The sequence below is a fragment of the Saccostrea cucullata genome, unplaced genomic scaffold (assembly GCF_032062105.1).
Source record: "Saccostrea cucullata isolate Sc308-1 unplaced genomic scaffold, CSIRO_AGI_Scuc_v1 ctg12270, whole genome shotgun sequence".
Lineage (NCBI taxonomy): Eukaryota > Metazoa > Mollusca > Bivalvia > Ostreida > Ostreidae > Saccostrea > Saccostrea cuccullata.
In genome coordinates, this window is record NW_026933241.1 from 22,535 (window position 1) to 38,112 (window position 15,578).

Genomic DNA, 15,578 nt, shown 5'->3' on the forward strand with positions numbered 1-15,578 from the left:
CGCTTTGTTCGCAACGATTTCCGAATCGCGAAAAATCAATCAGCGTAAATTTCGATGAGGAGATATCCAAATTTCTTTTTCAAGTTCCACGTCGTGTCCTAGAGTATGGAATCCCCCCTTTGCTAATCATCAACTGAGATTAGACTGGTCTACATGTTGTCACAGTGTTGCAGTGGACCATGACTCAAGAGGGCTCAAAGAGGGTAAAATAGCCGGATCGGAGGACAAACACCAGATAACAGGTATGTCAGCCATTTTTTATTTAAAAATCAATTGACAATTAATTAAATTAGCCGCGTTCCTTGCATAAACTGAAGTCTAATTACACCTGATCTATAGTACCGATCAATGATTTTTTTGCATCTCGGTTACAGCTACATTCGCTGGAACTTTTGATGGATCATTCCTTCCCTTCCAACTACTATACATGGGGAAAACGACTCAATGCCACCCTAAATTCAAGTCTCCGGACGGATTTCATATTATAGAATCAAAAAATCACTGGGCAAACAGTCGGGAATCTTTGAAAGCATTAATTTGTTGTTAGTTTTAGATAAGGCATTTGGACAAAAATTGTCGTCGTCTGTTGCTCCAGGACTGTTAAATTTTATTATGCATTAAAACTAAAAGTAAGGTTTTACTCCAATAAGGTAAATTAGGGGTTTCTAAATTTACCTAGGCCTTTTCCCCGGCTAATTTGGCTAGTTTGGGGGGCGTGATTTTTTTTTATTACGATTTTTCAAGAGACAGGAATGTAAAGTTGTTATTTTTTAAAGTGTTTTCTTGGATCAGAGCTTGATTCAAATGTTCAGACATTCGTATATAATTAGCTCACCTGAGCCAAAGGCTCAAGTGAGCTTCTCTGATCAAAATTTGTCCGTTGTCTGTCGTTGTCGTCGTTGTTGTCGTCGTTGTCATTGTTGTAAACTTTTCACATTTTCATCTTCTTCTCGAGAACCACTGGGCCAATTTCAACCAAACTTGCTACAAAGTATCCTTGGGTAAAGGGCATTCTAGTTTGTTCAAATAAAGGGCCATGCCCTTTTCCAAGGGGAGATAATTATGAATTAGAGAAAAATTAATGGCATTTTTAAAAAATCTTCTCCTCAAGAACCACTTGGCCAGGTAAGATGAAACTCATGTGGAATCATCCTCGGGTAGTGTAGATTCAATTTGTTCAAATCATGACCCCCAGGGGTAGGATGGGGTCAAAATGGCCGATCAAAGTTTAACATAGGATTAAATAGGAAAAATCTTTAAAAATTTTCTTCTCAAGAACCAATGGGCCAGGAAAGATGATACTCATGTGAAATCATTGTCTTGTAGTGTAGATTCAAATCATGATCCCTAGGGGTAGGGTGGGGCCACAATGAGTGATCAAAGTTTTACATAGGACTATATAGGAAAGATCTTCCTCTAAGGAACAATTGAGACATGAAAGATGAAACTCCTGTGAAGTCATCCTCAGGTTGTGTAGATTCAAGTTTGTTCAAATCATGACCTCCAGGGGTAGGATGGAGCCTAATGGCCGATCAAAGTTTTACATAGGAATATATAGGGAAACCTTTTAAAATCTTCTTTTCAAGTAATTCAAAGCCATGCTTAGTGATATTTATAGTGAATCATCCTCAGGTAGTGTAGATTCTAGTTTGATCAAATCATGACCCCTGGGAGGTTAAAATTCAAGCCCCCCCTACTCAGTAAACTTTCAGTTCTGATCTCATATGTGCTTTTTCCTAGCCAATTGCTCAGGTGAGCGATGTGGCCTCTGGGCCTCTTGTTATTATAGTTATTAATACGACCATTGTAAAGGCATAGTGTTTGCTAAAATGGTAGTGACATCGAACTTACAAAATCATGGGCAGTGTCTGCTTAAACGCAAGGGGATGGTTAAACGTAAAGACACAACCTTAAAGAAAGTCATACCTGTTAAAAATTTAGAGAAAGAAAAGGAAACGTTTCTTCAAAACGTGAAATCAAAAATTGATTCAAACGATATCCCCCTCAATTAGTAATTAATTGAGACCAAACTGGATTACGTATTGTTCCCGCCTCGCAGTGGACCAGGGCTCTAAACGAGTTGAACTTTGTGGCATCAACGATAAAAGGCAAATTACAGGAACTCTAAACTAAATAAGCAGTCTATCATTAAACAAGTCAATCAATTAATTGGTATCTTAACTCTATCACTGTAATTATGTTTTGTTTTTTGACAACGGTACACACTGTGTATTAGACCGCTTGTTAATACCTGGTCTTTCTTTAGGCGACCATAATTTGATTTTTAGTTTTACGGATTTTTTTTCAAGAAAGGTCAAGTCGGAGGACGAAAAAAAAAAAAAAAAAGACAAAAAATCATGCTAGCAACGACCTTTTTCACATATAAAAAGTCACACATTTCACTGTAGTATAAAACAAACAAAAAACAACTTACAAGATATGTTTTTTTAATATTAATACACATTACATGTATAAATGTTGTTATTTATAAAAATTACAACTTTTAATTCAAACATTGTTTAATATGAGTACCATGTAATATTTGAAATTATAAAAATTTAATTATGTTCTTCACTGTATAGTTTGCACATTCATTTGAGTGTCATTTGAATAATATTCAGGGTAAATATCGAAGTTTAACTTGGCTATCAAACGAATTAATAATATTCTACAGACGGTCTGAGTTTCCAGCTTTTAACTGATGGATGAATGGATTTTTCTCACTATACGGAGCAAGAGAACTGTTTCCTGGATTTAACAAAGATCTGAAATTGAAGGAATTGGAAGTACCTGTTAGCCAAACTTAAAACTTTATACATTTTTAAAAAATAACATGCGTAATCTATTGAGAATGAATTAGATGGATTCTTAGATCCTGCATTCTTTTTTTTTTACTCTTAGTACATATGATATCAAAGCATTATTGTAGTCCTGTTCCAATCTGCTAATATCAATATATTTTGAAATTCAGAAACTTTATTTCCCTGTTTAGCTACATAAATTCAAAGAAGTCTTCTAGAGGTACTGTCAAGTTGCTCTGCAGTTTCAAGGGCTTTTATTATCTGGTGTTGATGTAGGATTTGCTAAGTCACTGAATCTCATAATCCGCGGTGTTCCCTCTGCAGACTCTTTATTAGTTACCATGTACTTGCTTTCATTTCCTCTTTAAATTAATTATAAAGTACTGTAGTTCATGTCTTTCCTGATCACCGTATTATTTATGGAGGAATTGTTTTGTTTTAGGCGCATATAAACTTGTTTGCAGCAGAGTATCAAGTAAATTCATATAGTTATTTACCGTCCTTTTATGCAAAATTTCCACATCTGGTATCTCTGTCTTTGATAAAAAACACTTTTTATGAGGATAATGAGCAATTACAACTGCAATTACATCTGGAAGCACAGTTGACATCTTGATTATTACCTGTTATCAGTGGCAATAAACAGATTAGCTACCGGTAAACACTGCATGACCGCCATTTTTGTTTTGACTTGTCGGTATTTTACAAATCGAAGAAGTAAAAAAAATCCGGATTTTTTTCGAAATCGGTAGAAACAGCAATTAAAAAAATGGAGAGAGACATGCAATGGGGAGGGTTCAGAATTGGTAGACTCTTGATAAAATCAAAGTTGACAGCTCACTTTCTTCTACCATTCTGCACATGTGTTTTTATTACGTTTCTGACTGATTTGCTTTTATAAAACACAGGTTTGACACGAGCGGATTGAAAAATTCCGATTTTATTTTTTTTTTGAAATGCAAATTTTTAGAGTCGGCGGATCCGTAAAACTAAAAATCAAATTATGGTCGCCTTATAGGGACATTTGCTGGATCAATGGCGGGAGATTTCCTTCCCATGCAATTGATATACAGAGGGAAAACTGACAAGTGTCACCCCGGAACAACATTCCCGGACATGTTTCATATAACACACTCTGTAAAATCATTGGGCCAACGATAGCACTATGTTTGAATACGTGAATAAAATCATCTGTCCTTGAATAACCAATGTCATAGAAGAATACGATCTGCCGCTTGGCCAGAAAAGCCAGTTAATTTTTTATTGCTTTAGATGACAAATTAAGAAATAATTTCGCAGTCTTTGAAAGTCAAAAAGGCTTTTGTATGCTATAATTCCCCCAAACTGCGCAGACAAACTGTAGCCTGTGGATTTGTCGGTAAATAAGGGCTCCAAGGATTTCTTGAAATCGGAGTTCCAGCAAGTCTACGCGTGTGAACGTTGTGAATCTATCGAAAAACGAAAAAAAAAAGTTGCGTGCACGTTGACTTATCTCTCACTAGAATGAAGGAATGGCTTTTGAAATTTTATAATCACTTAAAATCTAAACCAGAAGTAATAAAAAACGGCTTCATCGAGAGTGGTATTCTTGAAGACTTATCTTTGGACTTATAAGCTCAAGAGACGAAAACACAGGCGCTTTCTACAATAATTTATAACAGTGTACATGCATATTGTTGTGTAATATGTTAATATAGATGCATGCGTATTTCGTTATTTATTTATAAATTTATAATTAAAACGTTTTTTTTTTAAGATTTGACATTATATCTGGCAGGCATAGAAAGAGAGATAACTTTCCAATCAAGACTGTGTTGTTATAGAGACGTAATTTCCCATTCTAAAAAAAAAACGTAACCTTTTTTTTGTTTGAAATCGCAAAAAATTACTAACGCAAATTAAAAAAAAAATGTACAAATCTGAATTTTTTCGCAAAATTTGATACACGCGAAAAAAAACACCGAATATACGGTATTTGTCTGCTCAAAGTAATTGTCTTTCTATTGATGTTAAACAAAATGGAGGCTTAACGTCCAGAAATTTCACTACCGAAGAATGAAGTCATTGTAGAACTTTATTCCAATGGAGAAAAGTTGTCAAACACTGCATGAAGCATCAACCGATCTTTAGCTTCAGTTTACCGAGTTGTTGGTAAGTTTCAAACAACCAAATCGCTCAAAAACCACCCGAAATCACCCAGTTCCCGTTCCATAGGCGATCGGGAATTTCGGATGCTGCAGAAGATCATCAACAAGGATCGCCTAGCTACCCTTGCAGAAATTACCACATGATTCAATGAAAATAGACCAAAGTCCGTGTCAAAAAAGACTATCAAACGACGATGGAAAGAAAAGGGATTCTAGAGAAGTGTATACCGGGAAAAAAGTTTCATCAAACTGTCGACAGAAGGAAGCGGTTGTCGTGATCTAGAGAGAAAAGATTGTGGACTGTAAAAACCAGTGGTCAAAGTGCATTTTAGCGACGATTCTTTAATGTGTGTTGATGAAAATAACCGTGTGTATATGTGGAAAAGTGATGGAGAGGGTTGGAGATCAAACTTAGCGACGAGACAAAATGGCCGCAAGTTCAGCATTTAAATGGTTTGGAGGTGCATGTTTCAATGGTGTTGGGGCATTGTGTCGAGTTAAAAGGACATAAATTCAGAGAAGTACATTGATATCTTGGACACGAACCTTTGGCCTGTTATTGCTCTCCATTTCCCAGAAAAGAGTTCCTTTTTCCAAGATGACAACACTAATATTAAGAACGAATCACGAACGAACATGAGCTGACTAGCACAGTCTTCTGACTTAAATATTATAGAAAATATTTGGTTATTTATAAAAAGAAAACTTCTGTCACGAATACATATGATCAATTCCCCAGACGAACTTTTTCAACACACACTGCAAATATTTTTTTTTCAAGACCTTTGTCCCGCTACTGAAACAATGGTAAATTCCATTCCTATGTCGGTACGATATCCTAGTGAGTTTCAGGTAAACCACAGATTCTGACACATCTTTTTCAGTTTTACTTGAAAAAGAAACCCATGATAATCTAACAATCAAACTCTATGATAAAGGTGATAACTTGAACTTTTCTATCGTCAACTTCCCTTATTTATGCAGCAATACTGCATATTATTACTTGTGCGGCAATATACCTTCATCACCTGCACACGTAGTTTATCAGTTGAATCGATACGCAAGAGCATGCTCTATGTATGAAACATTTCTTAACAGAGGAAAATTATTGACAAACTAGTTTATTAAACAAGAAAATCAGCAGTCTCGTTTAAAGTCGATACAATGACCTTGTCTGCAAATACAATTTTTCACTGAGTTTAATGCTGACTGACGTTTTTCATACCAATTGTTAGTTCCTTGATATATACGACGTATGTTTTCGTTATTTCCCGATTATGACAAGGAGCACACGGCGGGTGTCACCGGTCGGCAGTGGATACTCACTCCTCTATGGCACCTGATCCCACCTCTGATGCTATGGAGGTTCGTTTTTTGTATTTTTATGGACTTTGATATCGAAAACTTGTCATTACGTGAATCTCCATATCTTCATTAACTAAGTTTTCCAATTTCTTGTTTATTTCTCTCGGTCATTTTGATCATATTTTTTAAGTACATCAGAATTCTGCAATGCATAGAAAATATACATCTCTTCAACAACATCCGCTATCACATATTACATGTTCGTTAACTTTTTTAATCTTTTAGGGCATCCTCCTTTCTTTCAGTCGCCCGCGTGGCGCAATGAGAAGAGCTTCTGTTCTACAGTTGCGAAATCACGTGCGGGTTCGATTCTAACAGTGAGACGTGGAGATTAGTTCTTCGGATGAGGCCGTTAAAAAGAGGTCCCGTGTTGCAGTAGGTGCTGGCACGTAAAAGATCTTCACTTTTCAACGGTCCTCACCGAATACATGACATAAGTAAGCAGATCATTGTAAAAAATGTGAACAAACCTAAATGAATACTCACTACACCTAGAAATGTTCTTAAATTGAATGTCGGTTAGAAACGCATGCATATGGTCCACTTATTGCAGTCCTTTTTAAAGAACAGCAACTTGTTTGTATATTATTAAACGTCCCTCTCCAGCATTTTTCACTCATATGGAGAAGCCTCCACTTACCGGTTGAGAGCTCTAAATTTTGTCCTATTCTGGGCACTCAGAGCCATTGAGCTGGGGGAGCTTTTATTCGTGCACAGCACCTACTGCGACGCGGGACCTTGTTTTATACGGTCTCATCTGGAGGACCAGTCTTCACGTCCAACAGTGGGGTATGAACCCGCAACGTAAGTTTCAACCCCTTATTTTGTAACTGGAGAGCACACACTCTAACCTCTGCGCCAGGCGGGCGACTCATGGGTTTTGATATACCTTATAATCCAACATGTTAAAGCAGGTTGAACCATGTACTCATCAATTTAGTATATAATTTTGGTACATGTTTATGTGGTGTTTATAAGTTTGTCTGACATGTTTTAGTGTTTATACAGCGAGTAAAATCTTCCATGCTTTTAATTTACACCTTGTTTTGGGACCCTTTCAAAATATATATCAAATGATTTATACACAATCCTTGTGCTAATGTTTGCAAAAGAAGTTCTATTCATGACCTTGACCTTTGATTACAACCAATTAGTGACTTACGGCTTGCATGGGGATTCTTGAAAGATCGTTCAAATTCTCGCACATTGTCTATAGGCAAAAACGTGGAGAGCTTCATGACAGAGTGCTATAACATCGTTACTAGAAATCATTTGCTAAAAGAATTTGTTGGTCTCTCTTTGTCAGGTCTTATGCGGATTTCATTTTTAGCCGGGCTTATTGCTCAAAGAGCCACTGGGTGAAAAAAGTGGTTTCCCATCATGGGAAACTTTATGGAAACCACATGGAAACCTCAAGTTTACATCATGTTTCCCAGTGGTTTCCGTAGCGGATGCTAGGTTATTCCGCCAAGTTTCCGTGACACGGAAACCCCCTACGCTCCGATTCCATAAGGTATCCCGAACCACGGAAACCTCTGTAAACCTGAAGTTTCCCGAACATCCATGTAGTTTCCCGTAATGGGAAACCTGAAGATTCCACTGGTTTCCAGAATCAGGAAACTTGATGGAATCGGAGCGTAGGGGGTTTCCGTGAAATGGAAACTTGATGGAATCTTTAGGTTTCCTTTTACGGGAAACTATATGGAAGCTCGGGAAACCTCACGATTCCTAAAGTTTCCTTGACTCAGGAAACTATATGGAATCGGAGCGTAGTGGTTTCCGTGGAATGGAAACTTGATGGAATCTTTAGGTTTCCTTATACGGGAAACTACATGGAAGCTCGGGAAACCTCATGATTCCTAAAGTTTCCTCGACTCAGGAAACCATATGGAATATGAGCGTAGTGGTTTCCGTTGAATGGAAACTTGATGGAATCTTAAGGTTTTCTTTTATGGGAAACTACATGGAAGCTCGTGAAACCTTATGATTCCTGAAGTTTCCTTGACTCAGGAAACTATATGGAACTTGTGTAGCACTTTCTGTGTGGCAGAAACTTGGTGGAATTATCTGGAGTCCCATTCCTGGTGGAAATTACAGGGAAACTTCAAGATTCCCTAACTTTTCTAAAGGAAGCAATGTGAAATAATGCGTTTTCTTTTTAAAATCTATCAAAAAAATTTATTACATGTAAAAGAAAAAAGCATTACCATTTTATATGTTTAATAATTCATTTGATGTACAAAAACTGTAACTGAATTTTTCAATGATATCAAAATATTAAATAAATTCATATATCTTAGATAAACAATGGAACAGTCTTTCACATTTAAGTCCATTCATAAGAGTCATTAAGTACTTCTTTCAACATCAGTTTCCTGGTTTTCTTCACATCACCTATGATCTGCAATATTCATACAAAATTATTATATGATGTCAGAATTATAATGCTTGAATATAACTTAGAAATCTGAAAGATCAGTCAATGTCCTTTAATATACCAATATCAATAATTACTTTCCATGACCATGATACATATGATTTCAGCATTTAATGCATCTCTTTAATATTTAATGCTTTATGATAAGTGAAAAAAAAATAACATAATATAAATAATGTTTTCAGCCTTATTATGTCATTGAGAATATATTACTACATGTATCTCATACTAACAACCCTGCTTTAAGTTTGATTAGTTTGAGAGAAAACATACTCTATACAATAACAAAAATATTAGGGAGAGGTTTTTTTTTTAATTTTGATATTCGACCTAGAAATTGGTTGAAGATCATTGCAGACCCTCCACCCCATTGCACAAAAGCTAGATTACACCAGGGGAGAAATATACTCTGGACTACGATTTTAAATAAAGATATACAGTAGATTTTGATACTGACCTTTGACCTAGAAAATTAGTTCAAGGTCACTCTTCATCCTCTATCCACAGGTTCTCTGTAGTTTAAGTTTGAGAGAGAAATATGCACAGAACAAGTGATATCAGATGGAGTGATGGGTAGACACTGTCTTAGGGCATCCACAGAACAGGACCTAAAAATAATGCAATATATATATGTATTACAGTATATATACACATGTACTTGTATGTTAATGATTTATCATATGCTGCATTGGACACATATGATTTTATCATGGTTTAAGTATACATGTATCTTATGAGTAATTTTATACTGGTATTGCATGTACGCTCAGTTTATTTAAGAAATAAATAACAAGTTTATAAACTTCAATGGGAGAGATACCACAAATGTATATATAAACAAGTAATTTAATTTTTTTTTTTTTTACATATATTGACCAACATTATTTACATCCATTCATCATGTTCATGAATTGGCTGATCAAAATTCAGTCAGTTTTAGATCTATATGATATACCATAAAGGACTTTCACATTTACAAATGTTATTCCCCTTCGCAGGGTCGATTTGGGGTCAACCGGCTTAAGACGCTGTTTTCCCTCTTTAACCATATCAACTTTCAGGGACAATATCTTAGAAATAAAATCTGTATGAACATATTCATTATGATTTTCATGTTGCCCCCATACTCTGGCAATACAGATACAGATAGTAATTGTCCAATATTTTTGAAGATTGAAAATATCAACAAGTAACTTAAAAAGGACAAAGTGGGAAAAATGAGCAATACGCCGACAATTGGAGAAAACTCTTAGGAATGTGAAATTTGTCTATTGGTGATGACAATTCCTGTTTTAATGTCACTGAAAAATTAAGAGACATTAGAAATTTAGGCCCTATTGTCATACACACGTGCTGTTTTTTCATCCATATAACCTTTTAGTATCATAAAATTTACCAAAATTTAATACTTCAAATAATTTCATTGAATATCTATAAAATAAAGGAAACTCTAAAAACTTAGTGACTTGCAGAAATTATTCCTTGGAGAGAAAAAAATCTATCATATTTCATATAAATATATGCATAATGAGCCTTTTTTTATTCATTTAGAACATATGGTATGTGCCTCATTTCCCCAAGAAATTTTCAAAGACAATGGACTATCTGTAAGCAGAAATCATTGCTGTTTACTTACATTGGAAAAATTTATGAAAATAATTAATTTCCTATTTTTTTTTATTTTAAATAATGCTAAAAATAATTTAATTTATTAAAAATAATCTGACTGTAAAATAACATTTTTCATAATCTTAATCTATGGGCAGATCACTCTAACTTCATAAAACTACCTGATATTAAAGTAGAACTCTTTAGTGTGCAGTTTTTAGAGCTTCCTTTAAGTAATCAAAATACTGACCAGCAAGAAATCAGTTAACAAGCATTTCCTTTTTTTCATTCAAATTTTTGGAGAGATCTCAGAGTTTTTTCCTGTTCAATTCAGGTTCGAGACGACAAAGTTTTATTGAAGTGTATTTATTAGAGAACTGATTGTATGTCAATCATAGCAATACACACATAACATGGAGGGGGCAATTTGTTTCAGCCCTAGCTTTTACATAAAACTTCTTGTAGCTCACAGCTGAAATACCACAGTTCAGTATCTAAATAAAATTTAGAATCTTTTTTTTTTCAGGCAATTGTCATACATACGAATCATGAATGAATTACCACTTACCAAATGACCACACCCTGAATCATCATACATTTTCTATGATTTTATCTCACTGGTTTTCTTTTAAAGTCACACAGTTTTCTTCTCTCTGAAATGATAAATTATGTCCAGGTACTATTGCATTCTAATTTAAACTAATTATGTAATAGCATTAGCAACAACCGGGATGGAAGAAAAAAATAACCAGAAGTCTCTGTCGAGACTGTAGCTCTACTGGTTTGTACTTATCAAAAACTGATGCACAGAATTATGTATCTTAGTATAGTCTACTTGTGTGCCAAGTTATATTGAAATCAGACTAAAATTTAAGGAGGAGTAGTGTTTGCAAACAGACGGACAGACAGACAGACGCCGGACGCATTACTAACGCATAAGCTCTTCTGGTCTCTGACCAGTAGAGCTAAAAACAAGATGCGCTTGTGAAACACAGCAACAACGTTCGAAAAAGCAATTTTTTTTAGCATACAGGTCACAGTCAAGATCACATAATCATTGTCCTAAAGACCTTGTTGCCATTTGAAAGCACTTTATTAGTGGAGTATATGCATAGTAAATATGAAGCAACTATCTCGTATAGTTCTAAAGTTATGGTGAAGGTTTAAGTTGACAACAGACACTCAGACAGACACACAGATATACAGTTATGGCAAAAGTTTGAACATTATAACTTGGTATACACACAGCCACTTCGAGGTATCAAGAGTAAAATTCACAGCACAGCGGGACTGCATTTTGACTTCGAGGGATCAAGGGTTTCGAGAGTTCTTTTACGGTAAATACATGCAGAAATCCCATTGAATTATTGAATTAGGCTTAACTATGATTACTCATTTAATTGAAGAGTAAAGGATTACATGAGTTAACTATGTTAACTGTTATCAAATTTATATTATAACAATGTATCTGAACATTTAATATGAAAAAAAAATCACTTCTTTGGAAGAGAAGTCTAATGACCAGAAAAGGGGTTAATATACAATACATGTACATTATCAAAAAGCTAAAAAAAAACTTGTTTGTTCAAATTAATTTAATCTTTATTAATGATAACTTATTTATTTATGATTCAAATGAGGGGAAAAACAAAATAATTAAGCAGAAGAAATACAAAAGAAAAGGAATTCAGTAAGAAATTTAAATGGAATAGAGTGATACAACAGTTAATAATATTCTGCAATTTCATTTCTTTCTTTTTTTTTTTCGTTGGCTATTAAAAATTTCTTTGGGCTAGTAATACTGTCAAATCCGCTAGCCCTACTGGCTAGTGTCTCAGAAAAGTTTTCGTGAAGACTGGATCAGGAGTTCGAGAAATCAAGAGCAAATCTGCTTAGTTATATAGTGGAAAAAATCGGGACCGGAGACTCACTTCAAGCGATCAAGAACTTCGAAGTTCAAGCCATCAAGAGTTACCTGTATATACAGATATAAGAAGCATGTTATTATTTGCAATTTTGACCTAATAACAGCTAAATCTGTTCAGTAAGACAATACCGTGTACATGTATGTAAGTAGTTTTATTGTGCATGATTATTTACTTATTTTCTTGATCTTCTCAACTTGAAGTGTTCTGTATTTTATTACCAAGTTTGTAATAAAAATAATGAAACATACCCTTTTCCACATCACATCCTGTATCAGACCTTCGACCAATATCAGCCCTAGGGCCTCTGTCCCTCTGACTGATATTGGTGTCTCGGGCTAGGATGTGATATGGAAAAGAGTATGTATTATTCGCTATACATTGACCTACTCAGGTCAATAATTCATGTGAAAAAACTGAAAATTCAAGCTGATGATTCATTTGCATTTCTTGACATACTATCAATATTAATTCACTATTAGGCTTTTCTTTTTTTACATCTTCATCTCAACAGGTTAGACATTACAAAAAAAAATCTTTTGAGCAGTAAACTATTTCAATAAACAATAAAACAAACCTAATCTCTTCAGAAAAGTGGACAGGCTTTCACCTACATTCACTTTTTTATGTATATTTTCCCTCCATTCATCGTCATGCATGTGCATATGATTAAGGGTTATGCTATTCGCTACAATCTATTCCAACTGTCCTGATGAGGATATCCTTCATGAATAATCGAATAAGCTGAGATTGAAGACACTTTTTTGTAAAAATATCGATGCTTTTATCAAAGTTTTGAACCAAAAATATTAAATTTATACCTTGCCATAAGTCGTAAGTTCCAAAAAACAAGAATTGGCTATCCGAAAACTGAAAAGTCAGAAAACACATGTATTCAAACCGGATGTTCTAAGTCTGAATTTAACTAAGAAACCATGCTCGGTGTAACTATTATCATCCGGATAATTTGAGCGGGGTGAATTTTTTTTTTTAATTCCGAAAAGTATTCATTTATATAGAGAGAGAGAACATACATTTTAATAAACATGATAAAAGGCTTTGCCATTTTACAACATACAGCATGCACATGCACGGTGCCTTTGGGGCCTCCATAATTTAAGTTATGCTATATCACTGTCTCAAATTTCTCTCTCTCTCTCTCTTTCTCTCTGCAATATATACACTTAACAATTTAAAACTTAAGTATCCAACTTTTCAAAATGGCGACAGAACAAAAGTTGCCTCCGATAGTAAAGATTTGTTGTTGCCAAATATTACAACTATTTACCGTAAAAAGTTAACAAAAATATACGTACACTAATACTTCATCGTTGGCCATTGCATTTACCACAGTCTTAAAGACACTGGGTGGTGAAACCATCTTAACTTTTCACATTTACCAGCTGCTTACACCTTCTTCTTCGTCCTTCTCGATCCTCCAAAAATGGCGCCTCGGGAAATTGACCAATGAAATAAAGCGCCTACAGAGCGATGCAGGATGGGAAATATAAACTGTTTACATTCACTATGATTAAGTGTGATTATGAGATCTTATATTAGAATTTAATTAAGTTTTCCCCTTTTCATGGAATAAAAAGAGGGGCTCCTAAAATATTTTTTGCCGATATGATGTGTAGGCCTAGTATATTTAGAAAAAAAGCGTTAAATACATGAGGCAAGAGCAGAAAAAAAAATGTTTCTTGCTTGACACCTCAACTTATTTGCCTTCGGGATATGGGTTTCGGGGCTTGGTTGTTGGTAGTGGCCGTCCTTGCTGAAAGTAACCCCCCCCCCCCTCTCCCCGCTTCTTTTAACTGTTACATGTATGATGATTATGAATTTATAATGTCACACCAAAAGATGTTAAATTTTTAAATGCACATTTTTTTTATTGTGAACTTTCCACGGGAATCCTAAAAGGCATGAAAATGAGCTACAATTATAATATGATTATCAAGAACAGTTTTTTTTATTTCAATAGTGATGATTGAAAATTCGGTGTTTAATAATTCATTGCTAATAAATTGTTGTGTTTTTTTTGGGGGGGGGGATTAAATTACTAATTGAACTCCCTCCTTTTCGGGGTTTAATTAGATTTTGAGCCTGCTATCAATATTACTGGTGGACCTGCTATACTTTTCTCTAATTGCTATATGTACATTGTACTTTAAACTCCTTGGCCTTTAGCTAAAAAAAAATTTCCCACATCATTTTAACACGTAAAATTGTTGAATGAATCAGAATGTTGAAAACCTTTTTCTTAGGAGAGTTATATCTCTAGGTGGAACAAAACTAACATCTAATCAAAGGCAGGAAAATATAACAGTATTTTAATTCAGTATTTTAGTCGTGATTGGTATTAGTGAAGTCATGGGAAAGATTATGTCGAAAGTCATCTATACTCGTTGATGTGCAGGGCTGTACTTATGCATACAGCTTTAGCTGGTCCCGCCTTGTATTTCTTTTAATGTTTTTTTTTTTCGTTAAGAAATCTGGTAAGGTATGCTAGTAAAAATAAAATCCCGGTTAGTTTATTACTCTTACGGAAATTACTTTCCTATACAGACCTGAAGATCGAGTCTATTATTCACGCAAGTTTTTTTTTTTTAAAAGAGTAGCATGTCGGCGAATAAAAATAAAGTAGTGTACAATATAGATAAAGAAATGTTTGTTGAAGTATTGACAAACTTCATATCTTTATAGAATGAAATCAACAAAAACTGCATAAAAATACAATCGTGACAATTATACAATGAATTAATTATACAATTAATTCTTTTAATAGATTGCCTTAGCATGCACTACTTTAAAAGCCATTGTTCTTAAGGAAAACAAAATCATGCAATATATTATAGACTTTTCTTTATCTAGAGCAATGGCCTTTGGAGAAAAAAAAATGGCTGAAAATTTTAAAGTTTGTTAAATATAATGCAAGTGCATTTAGGACCCTACATTGTAATTTCATGCGAAAAGTGCAGGCATTTACTACACGGGGATCTGCGTACATATTCAAACAAAAAAGGAAAAAAAAAACGTTTTATGTGATGAATTAAATTATAAACATTTATCTTATAAATGTCTTTGTAGTACGTTAGATTACAAATTTCACACAAAAACCCATCAACAATATTAAATACAGTTTTGATTTCACATTGATCTATTAACGTCATTCTGATTTAATATAATTATACACGACTAGAATTAAGATTTATTCAATACCTATAGAAAATTATTTAATTTCTAAAGAGGATAGTTTTATTTTAAATCAGTAATGAAAATTGAAATAAAAATTCTA

General features: G+C 34.3%; 2 long non-coding RNA genes across 3 annotated transcripts; both read right to left on the reverse strand.

Moving 5' to 3' along the window:
• Window positions 1-2,430: 2,430 nt before the first annotated feature.
• LOC134237761 (uncharacterized) lies at window positions 2,431-3,812 on the reverse strand. Its single transcript, XR_009985872.1, has 2 exons — window positions 3,425-3,812; window positions 2,431-3,163 (listed from the first exon to the last, which is right to left on the reverse strand). It is a non-coding gene; the product is annotated as an uncharacterized LOC134237761 (long non-coding RNA).
• Window positions 3,813-8,516: 4,704 nt separating this feature from the next.
• LOC134237763 (uncharacterized) lies at window positions 8,517-13,186 on the reverse strand. Of its 2 annotated transcripts, XR_009985874.1 has the most exons (4): window positions 13,105-13,186; window positions 10,927-11,011; window positions 9,208-9,358; window positions 8,517-8,714 (listed from the first exon to the last, which is right to left on the reverse strand). It is a non-coding gene; the product is annotated as an uncharacterized LOC134237763 (long non-coding RNA). The 2 variants fall into 2 exon arrangements; XR_009985873.1 differs by lacking the exon at window positions 13,105-13,186 and having other exon boundaries at window positions 10,927-11,242.
• Window positions 13,187-15,578: the final 2,392 nt, after the last annotated feature.